Below are 8,689 nucleotides of genomic sequence, written 5' to 3' on the forward strand. Positions count from 1 at the left end.
CCCAGTCTTTCCCAGTTGCCTCCAGCATGCCCCATTTCTGTCAGTTGTCCAAAATATAGTCCCACTTACTACCAGTATGATCCCACTTGTGCTCTCAGTTCCCTCAACATGGTTCCAGTACCTTCCAATTGATCCCAGTTGCTCCCAATGTGTCCATGTTTGCCGCTCAATATGGGCCCAGTAGCTCCCAGTAACCCCCAGTCAGGTTCCATTGACACCCATTGTAATTTGAGTGGCTCTCAGGATGATCCCAGTAGGACCCATAGTCACTCCCAGTATGGTCCCAGTCACTTCTGCTACAATCTCAGTTGCTCCAAGTATGAGCCACTGTACCCAGTCACCCCAGTATAATCCCAGTCATTCCCAGTATTATTCCAGTCATGCCCAGAGTGACTCCCTGTCGCTCCCAATGTGGGCCCAGTTGATCCCAGTCACCTCCACCATGGTTCCAGTCACAAACAGCAATTTTCTAGTCACTCCCAGTCTGATTCCAGTATGATCCCAGCCAGTTCCAGTAGGATCCCAGTATGGCCCTGGCACAGGCATAGCTCCTCCCATTATCATCCAATGTGGTTCCAGCTGCTCCCATTTACTGCCACTATGGTTTCAATCTTCCCCAGTGTACCCCAGTTGCTGCCAGCATGTTCCCAGTCACTGCCAGTTCCCCTGACTTTGTTCCAGCCTGATCCCAGTTGCTCACAGCCACTCCCGGTCACGCTCTGTGCAGTCCCAGTTGCTGCCAGTATGATCCAGTATGATCCCAGTGTCCCTCAGCATGCCTGCAGTAATTCCCAGTCACTCCCAGTGGCAAGAACAGGAGCCTGGTGCAGGCTCATGGCCCCTGCCCGACCCCAGCAGGAGGGAGGGCTCTGAGCCCAGGGCTGCTGGCAGGATGGGCTGCTGTGGCCAGCTGGGGGCCTGTGAGCAATGCCCAAAGCCTTGTGCTCTCTGCAGCTGGCCAAGGGCAGCAGCAGGGCTGAAGGGTTCGTGTGGCACAGGCAGCCCGAGCTGTGGAGCCCTCAGGCCCCCGTGGCAGAGGCGCCCTCAGGAACGGCATCGGGACTGGCACCGGCTGTGGGGATTGGTTGTGGCTTTAGATCTTCCCAGAGCAGAGCAGTTGCTGGCTGCTGTAAAGTTGTTTCTTGTGAAGGCACGTCAGGCTCCAAAGGCAAAGAGCCCAAGGCTCTCCAGTCCCTGTTCAATCTCTCTGCCATAAAGTCCCGATGGAAGCAGGAGCAGCTCTCTGCTGCAAGAGGTCAAAGCTGCAGCTGGTGCAGAGTCTCCAGAGGCAGATGCTCCCTGGCCTTTCTTCTTCTGTTCTTTTCTTCTTCATCTTCCTCTTCTTCTTCTCTCACGTGCTGGTAGTGGTGATGATGATGGGGGGGAGGAAGAGACAGGGACAATAAAGAAGCAAGAGAGAGCTCTCACTGCAATACACAGATTTTTATTGACAAATAACCCAATGAGCCAAAAGCTGAAGTATTTCTCCGAAACCTGTTAAAATTCTGCTTCTCAAACACAAAAGTTTACACCTAACTTGTGCACCTGGCCTATCTGTTTAATGGGAAGAATAAAAAAAAATATTTTTACTTTATTTTTATTCTGCATAGAACTGTGTTTTGAGGCTCTCATTCCAGGTTCTTTTTTTAAAGGGATTCTATGGCTTTTACTTTTTAAGGCATTTAAAATGCATTTCTACGTACTTCAAACTAAGATTTATACTTCTTCATAGCTACGCAACTGAATATTCTACTTTCCTAAACTAAAGCTCAGAACTCTATTTCATGTTGGAGTGGCTTAATTTTATTTTATTTCTCAAAAAGTTTTTAATTTCAATTTTGCATTCTGTTCTCTCTTGGAGGGACTCACAGAGGCTTCTGTGCTGTACATTCAACAACTGGGTATGGGGACAACGAATTGGAACAGGGATGAAAAGAGGAACAGGAAATGGGAATATGCAATGGACATGGAATATAGAAATAGGAATTGGAGAGAGAATATGGGATGGGGACGTAAAAGATGGGACAGGGAATGGAAACTGGAATACAGGAATAGGATTGGGAATACGAATAAGGGAACCAACACTGGAAATATAGAAATGGAAATGTTGTACATACATATCTGTGAGAGCTTCCTGTCAAATCCTTATCCTTCCCAACAGACAGGGAATATGGGACTGGGAATATGGGAACGACAACCGGGCAGATAAGAGGGGACAGGGAGAGGGAATGAGAGCAGGAATGGGAATTGAAATGGGATGGGAGCCAGAAGGATGTGGAGCCCCCAGCCAGGTGTCTTCCCAACACGGATCAGAGGCAGCAGGGCTCAGCGGGGCTCTGCCCACCGAAGGTCACTGGGGATCATCCAGCGCGGATCCTGCCATGGGCATAGAGCTGCAGCAGCGCATGAAGCTCTTCCTGCACTCGGGGCACTCACAGGGCTTCTCTCATTGGAGACTCTGTTGGTGTTTGGTCAAGTGAGATCTCTGTGCGAAGCTCTTCCCACACTCTGGACACTTGTAGGGTCTCTCCCCAGTGTGGATGCACCGGTGTATGGTGAGGCCATATTTCTGCTTGAAGCCCTTCCCACAGTCATGACACTCATAAGGCCTCTCATCCTTGTGACTGCGATAGTGCTGGAGGAGATGGGCTCTTCTCAGAAACCCCTTCCCACATTTATCACACTCGTAGAGTGTCTCCCTGTGGGAGTCCAGGGTTTTTCCCTGGCTCCTTTGGGGGTGCAAAAACCTCCCTGGCAGACCCCTCAGAGACCCCTGAGTGCTGCCCAGGAGCTGCAGGGGCTGCATTTGGCTCCTTGGGAGAATCTGCCCACATTGAGAGAAGAGACACAGAAAATAATGATGAGTAGAGTGTAAATTAGAATGTTAGAACGTAGATAAATAGGTTTTCTTGAATGTTTATGATAAGGGACACATGGCCAAGATGGAGAATTTGGGGGGTGGACACCTTTTCCTCCTTCTTCTCCATGTCATCCATGTTGGGTGACACATTGGCCTCTTGGATTGGTTGGGGTCAGGGCTGGACCATTTAATAAAATTGTATTGTATTGGTAAAATTTTGTAAACATGTAATACGTAGTACTAACTATATAAGATAAGCCCTGCCTTCACCAGGCAGATTCCACCATGGATGCCAGGCTGAGCAGACCGCTGCTGGCCAGGCAAAGTGTCCCAGAGATAAGAAACAATAAACTGTCCTTGGAAAAAGAGAAAACTGTCTCCGGCAGTCTCTCTTCGGCGGCTTCGGGGAAAACCAGGTTTTGAACCACCTTCATGTCCCTCTGGGGTGATCTCGGGGCAGAGGAGGAACCCCAGACTGGGACACCTGGCGTCCCTGGGTGGGCATTGACATCTGGCATCCCCCTGGCTGGGCAGTGACATCTGACGTCTCTGGATGCACCACAGCCCACAAAGGTGGGTGCGGACCCCCAGAAGGGCAAGCTCAAGAAGACGCACAGAGATGGAGGAGACCCCCCCAGGCAGAGACATTTGGCACGGACCCTGGTGGATCGTTGTAGCCTGCAAAGGCAGGTACAGACCCCCAAAAGACAGAACTTCAGAAGAGGCACGCTGTTGAAAAGGACTTTGGAGGAGATTTATGGCCCTCTGCCAAGAAAAGCCGAGTTCCAGACGCGAGTCAGAGAGGAGGTGTCCCGGGAAGCCTCACTCCTGTGCACTGCTGGTCGGTTTCAGGAACCTCCGAATCGATTTTGGACAGATTGCTTTTGGGTAAGATGGTTCAGAATCAGACACATCATAGGATTCCCACCTAGCCATGAGCAGGGGGTGGGAGGTTTACGGCTGCCTTGCTATCAGCAGGCGGAGAAAGCAATTAAAGTTCCTCAGAGACTGGGGAAGGATTCTCACCTAGCTATGAGCTGGGGGAGGGAAGTTTATGACTGCCTTGCCAGCAGCAGGTGGTTCAGCAAGGGCCTTGCCATCAGCAAGGCCAGGGGAAAAATTAAGTTAGAAATATTTCCAAGTGAGTTGCAGGACATACATTTTTGCTATTTCACCCCTTCAGAAACCCTGACCCCAGAAGGCGGGAGGGCGCTGCAGGCGACTCCCCGGGCCGTGGGGGACAGAGGGGAGGGGGACGGGACCACGAAAAAATGCGGGCTCAGTGCCGCAGGGATGTCCAGGGAGACGCAACCTGCGGGGACTGGGACGTAGAAGGACAGGACCATGCGGGCGGCTCTCAGCCCAAAGGGGGAAGGGAGCGGCAGCCTTCACACTGACCGGGACAAAAACAGGAAAAAAGCGCGGATTCGGTGCATTTAGCTGCAAGGGATGTCCAGGGAGGGGCAACCTGTGGCAATGGCCGGGACGCAGGAAAGCGAGAATTGTGAAAAGACACAGACAGACCTGTCTCCAGCTGTCAGAAATGCTGGGGGAGGAGATGAATGCCCTGTTTCAGGGAAACCTGAGTTGTCCACATTAGAACTGGCAGATTCTAATGGGGAGAGAAATTTATGCTTTTTAAGTCAAAGGTGAAAAAATTAACAACTTTGAAGCAATTGCAGGCAGCTGCCCAGACAGAGCCGGACAGAGCAAACCCAGGCACAGCAGCGTGAAGTCACCAGCCCAGGCTCACCGAGAGAGGGGGGGGGAGGCACAGCCACCCTGCTCCAGAGGCTCCAGCAGCACCCCCACTGCTCCCCCTGTGCCTGCACAGACCCAGTGCTGCAGATGGGAGGGGAATGGGGGATGGAGAGAGGCCAAGAGCTGCTTTTTATCTATACTGTGGAGAACAAACAGAACAAGGGAACAGGACAAGAGAGTCAGTTTTATTTTCAGTTCTTGTATGTTAAACTAAAGGTGTTTGTTTTTGCATTTTTGTTAAAAAAATAGCTGAAACTTTAAGAATGGTAAAGGCATTTTAATAGTATTAGGTATTTTAATAATTGAAGGTATAATAAGGTATTTTGTATTTTATTTGAATATATATCACCTATATTTAGTGATTTGTTATTGGTCAGATATGAGTGGACATTTATTTAAATGGCAACATTGAGTTTTAATTTTCCTATAGTTAATTGTTTTAGAGAAGCCAGTTTATAAGTATTTGCAATATTGTCAATATAAATCAATAGATTTTGAGTTGGATTTTAAAATTTAAATTTAGTTTCTGTATTTAATTTTAAAAACACTGTAATAAGATTGTATGAATTCTATATTACAGAATGATTTTGTTTCTGTTTCATTGTTTAATTTGAAATCTTTCAATACTTTAAGTAAGTTTTGGAAAGCCTCCAGATATGTCCTTGAATCAAATGTATGAAGATAATCAGCTAAGTTGTGAACTTAATGTTTCTTTATTTTCCTTTTATTAATTCTCTCTTTTATTTTGGCAGGTCTTTTGTGACCTGACACTTTGATATCTTATGGTTTTGAATATTTTGCAGAATTCCAGAAAATTATTTGAGCTTCATTCTCAGAAAAAAAAATTTAATGTTATGGTTTTCCTGAGTTGTTATCATAGAAGCACTGCAGTGTCTTGCCATGTTCAAAGTATCTTACTCTAAAGATGAATTTTAGAGAAAATGAGTTGCTAGAGGAGTTTGATTTCTTTTTGAAATGTTTAATTGTAACTTTGTTGTTAAGAGTTGTGGTTTATTTCTTTAATAAGAAGATGTCAGGGAGTTCTCTTCCAATTAGAGTTTAGGCTCTGGCCAAGCCTTAATTCTGACTGAAAGAGAAATTGTGTAAACCCAGGTGTTTTCTGCATCAAAATAATATTCCAATCGTTTGGATTGACAATTTGACTTATCAATGTAACAGCTGAAGCTGACTTTGAAGTGAATTTGGTGTTCATTTTCCGGAGATGACCATCTAATTCCTCATTGAATCAAGGTTTGTCAGCTGTCTGCAGACCCTGAGGTGATGACACAGTTTTTTTAAATTGATAATTATCTAATCTTGTAAATGTATGCCTGTTATTTAAAGTATTGTTAATTATTGTATTATGTTTACTTGCAGAAGATTGTAAACTTTGGGTTTGTTTTCTTTGTTAGATAATACTTGAAATAATAGTACAAGGGAAAATTTTCCAGTTTTGATCAAAAATATAGAGACAGAGAAAGTTGAAAAGCTTACAAAGTAAGCATTTGGGGAAGGGTTCTGTTTGTGTCTCCACAGAGAGAGGACGGAGATGGTTGAAGCCTGCAGCAAGATTGGAACACCACAACATACAGCTTCAGTTGTCAAGGAGCAAATGACGGAAGTTCTTCAAGAACAACATGAAAAGATTTTTGCAAATTTTAAGAAGAAAAAGAATCCATCTAAAGGACAATGCTACGACTGTGGAATTTTTGGACATTTGGGAAAAATTGTCCTCAATCCACAAAGACTTCCAAGCCACCAGAACTTTACCCTAGATGTCGCAGAGGAAGACATCTGGCAAGTGAATGTTATTCTCTGACGGATGTGGACAGAAAACCATTGCCACTGCCAAAAAACACGAAGTGCAGGATCATCTTGTGCTACGACAGAAATGATGGCAGTGCAACAAGGAACAGAAATAACACCGGCACAGACAATACAGTTGTCGGGGAGCGTCAATCTGACTCCCTCAGCAGGGTGTTAGGGGACATCCCCTGTGACAGGGATTTGCTGCCCAGGAACGCAGTACGTCCTGTCAGCTTCAAAAGTGACTTGTTTTTTTTGAATGAAGAATCTGCATCTATACGTACAGGACTGAAAGCACCGTGCCGAAAGAGACAAGATTTTTTGATAATAGGCAGAGACCGGTGCAGCAATTTTGGACTGACAATGTATCCTACTGTTGTTTCAGCAGACTGCTTCAAAGAGATGACAATTTTAGCAAGGGCTCTTCGACCCCCATTGACAATTCCACAAAATACTCAACTGGCAAAAGCGATAGCTCTGCCATTGCATCCATTGGAGCATCAAGCAATGCCGGTGATGGGCGAAGGGCATCCACACTACAATGACCATGTCGAAGTACACGCGTTATGGTTGAAGTACATAACCCGTGAACAGCCAACTTACTTGGGACTTGATATACCATAACAGGAAAACAACCATCACAGGGATGGTGAACACCGGACGTGACAGTGATTTCATATATTTTCTGACCTCGAGAATGGAACTTGATTGTACCTTTGGATCAAATCACAGGCATTGGAGGAAGTTCTGTATGCCTCCAAAGTGAAAATTCAATAACATTCACAAGACCCGGAGAGAAGACAGCTATTACTCGTGTAAAAGCCATTCACTGTATGGGGAAGAGATCTCCTTTCACAGTGGAACATGTACCTGACAATGGATTTTTAGTAGGACTTACTGTGGCACTCGCCACTCCACACCAATACGTGGACTTTTTACCATTCCATTTAGTAGTGTTGGGAGAAGAAACACAGCTATATGGTTTGATTTTTCATTGGGACGAACACAAAAAAGACACTCTTTTAATTATAGAATGGGTTTTCCTATCTTACAGATCTCCAAGGACAATTCTTACAGATTCAGAAATGACAGTACAAGTGATAATAAAGGGAAGAACAAGGTTGATGACAATAATGGGCAAGGACTTTTCAATGAACAATGTGGCAAGGACCACAGATTTCTACAATACCAATGAATCAAAAAATGGATGAGGCAGCAGCTTGGCCTCAATCTCAACAAGTAATACCTTTGAACAGACAAATTCCTACAGAGACACACAGACCTGCAACAGCAGCTCAAGATACTTTAGTTGACTGGACAAATATTCGAATGGACTTGACAAGAAGCAGAAAATGTCCTGCAATTGGGACTGGTGAAATAGCCATGCCAGTGAATTATGACCCACAAGGACAAAACCAAAGATGGCAAAAATTAAATCATGATTTAGTTAAAAATTTTATTAAGGCAATTAGAGATTATGGACTGGGATCTTCATATTTTAAACCATTTTTAAAAGGTATTCTCAATGAATATGACTTGACTTCATGTGACATGAAATCTCTTGTGTCATTGATACTTACTGACACACAAGGACTTATATGGGAGCGCAGATAGAGAAGAGCTTTGAAGGAGCTGCGAAAGAAATACCAAGGTGGTGCTCATGCTAACCTCACCGTGGCAGAATTAGCAGAAGACCCTCCTCACAATGATCCAGTACAACAAGCCGCCAAGATTCCAAGGGGAGTGTTGGCAGACATCAAGGAAAAAGGATGTGAACTTCTCTTCAAACAAGATTTAAAAGACTTAAGGACTGACAGTGAAAAATGATTGTTTATATGCTGTTGTATCTTATTTTTTGTCAACTGTATTAGGTGAAAAAGAGGATTTACCAGTGATGCAGCCAAGGGAGAGTGTTTGGGAAAGTTTAGCATGGACAGTGGGGTTGGAAACAATTTGTTTGAGGCATTCCAGGCAAAAAAGCCATTTTCAACATGTCTGGTGGGATTGACAGTGAAAGAATGGTCCATTCCGGAGGGCATCCCTTCATGGGTGATGTGAGTTGTGACAACTCCTGTGAATGGTGGCATGTGTGGGTTCAATTTCTCCCTGTGGCTGTTTTCAAACCAAAAAAATTAGAAATTTTTGGTTCAACAATGGATTTTGGAATTGTATGTGATGTTTTAGGGGTGAAAAAGAACCAAACAATGGATGTTACTCCGAATTAGAATGTATATAGCAATTATATTGTAGTCTCAAACAAAC

This window comes from Erithacus rubecula (genome assembly GCF_903797595.1).
Source record: "Erithacus rubecula genome assembly, contig: scaffold_324_arrow_ctg1, whole genome shotgun sequence".
Classification (NCBI taxonomy): Eukaryota; Metazoa; Chordata; class Aves; order Passeriformes; family Muscicapidae; genus Erithacus; species Erithacus rubecula.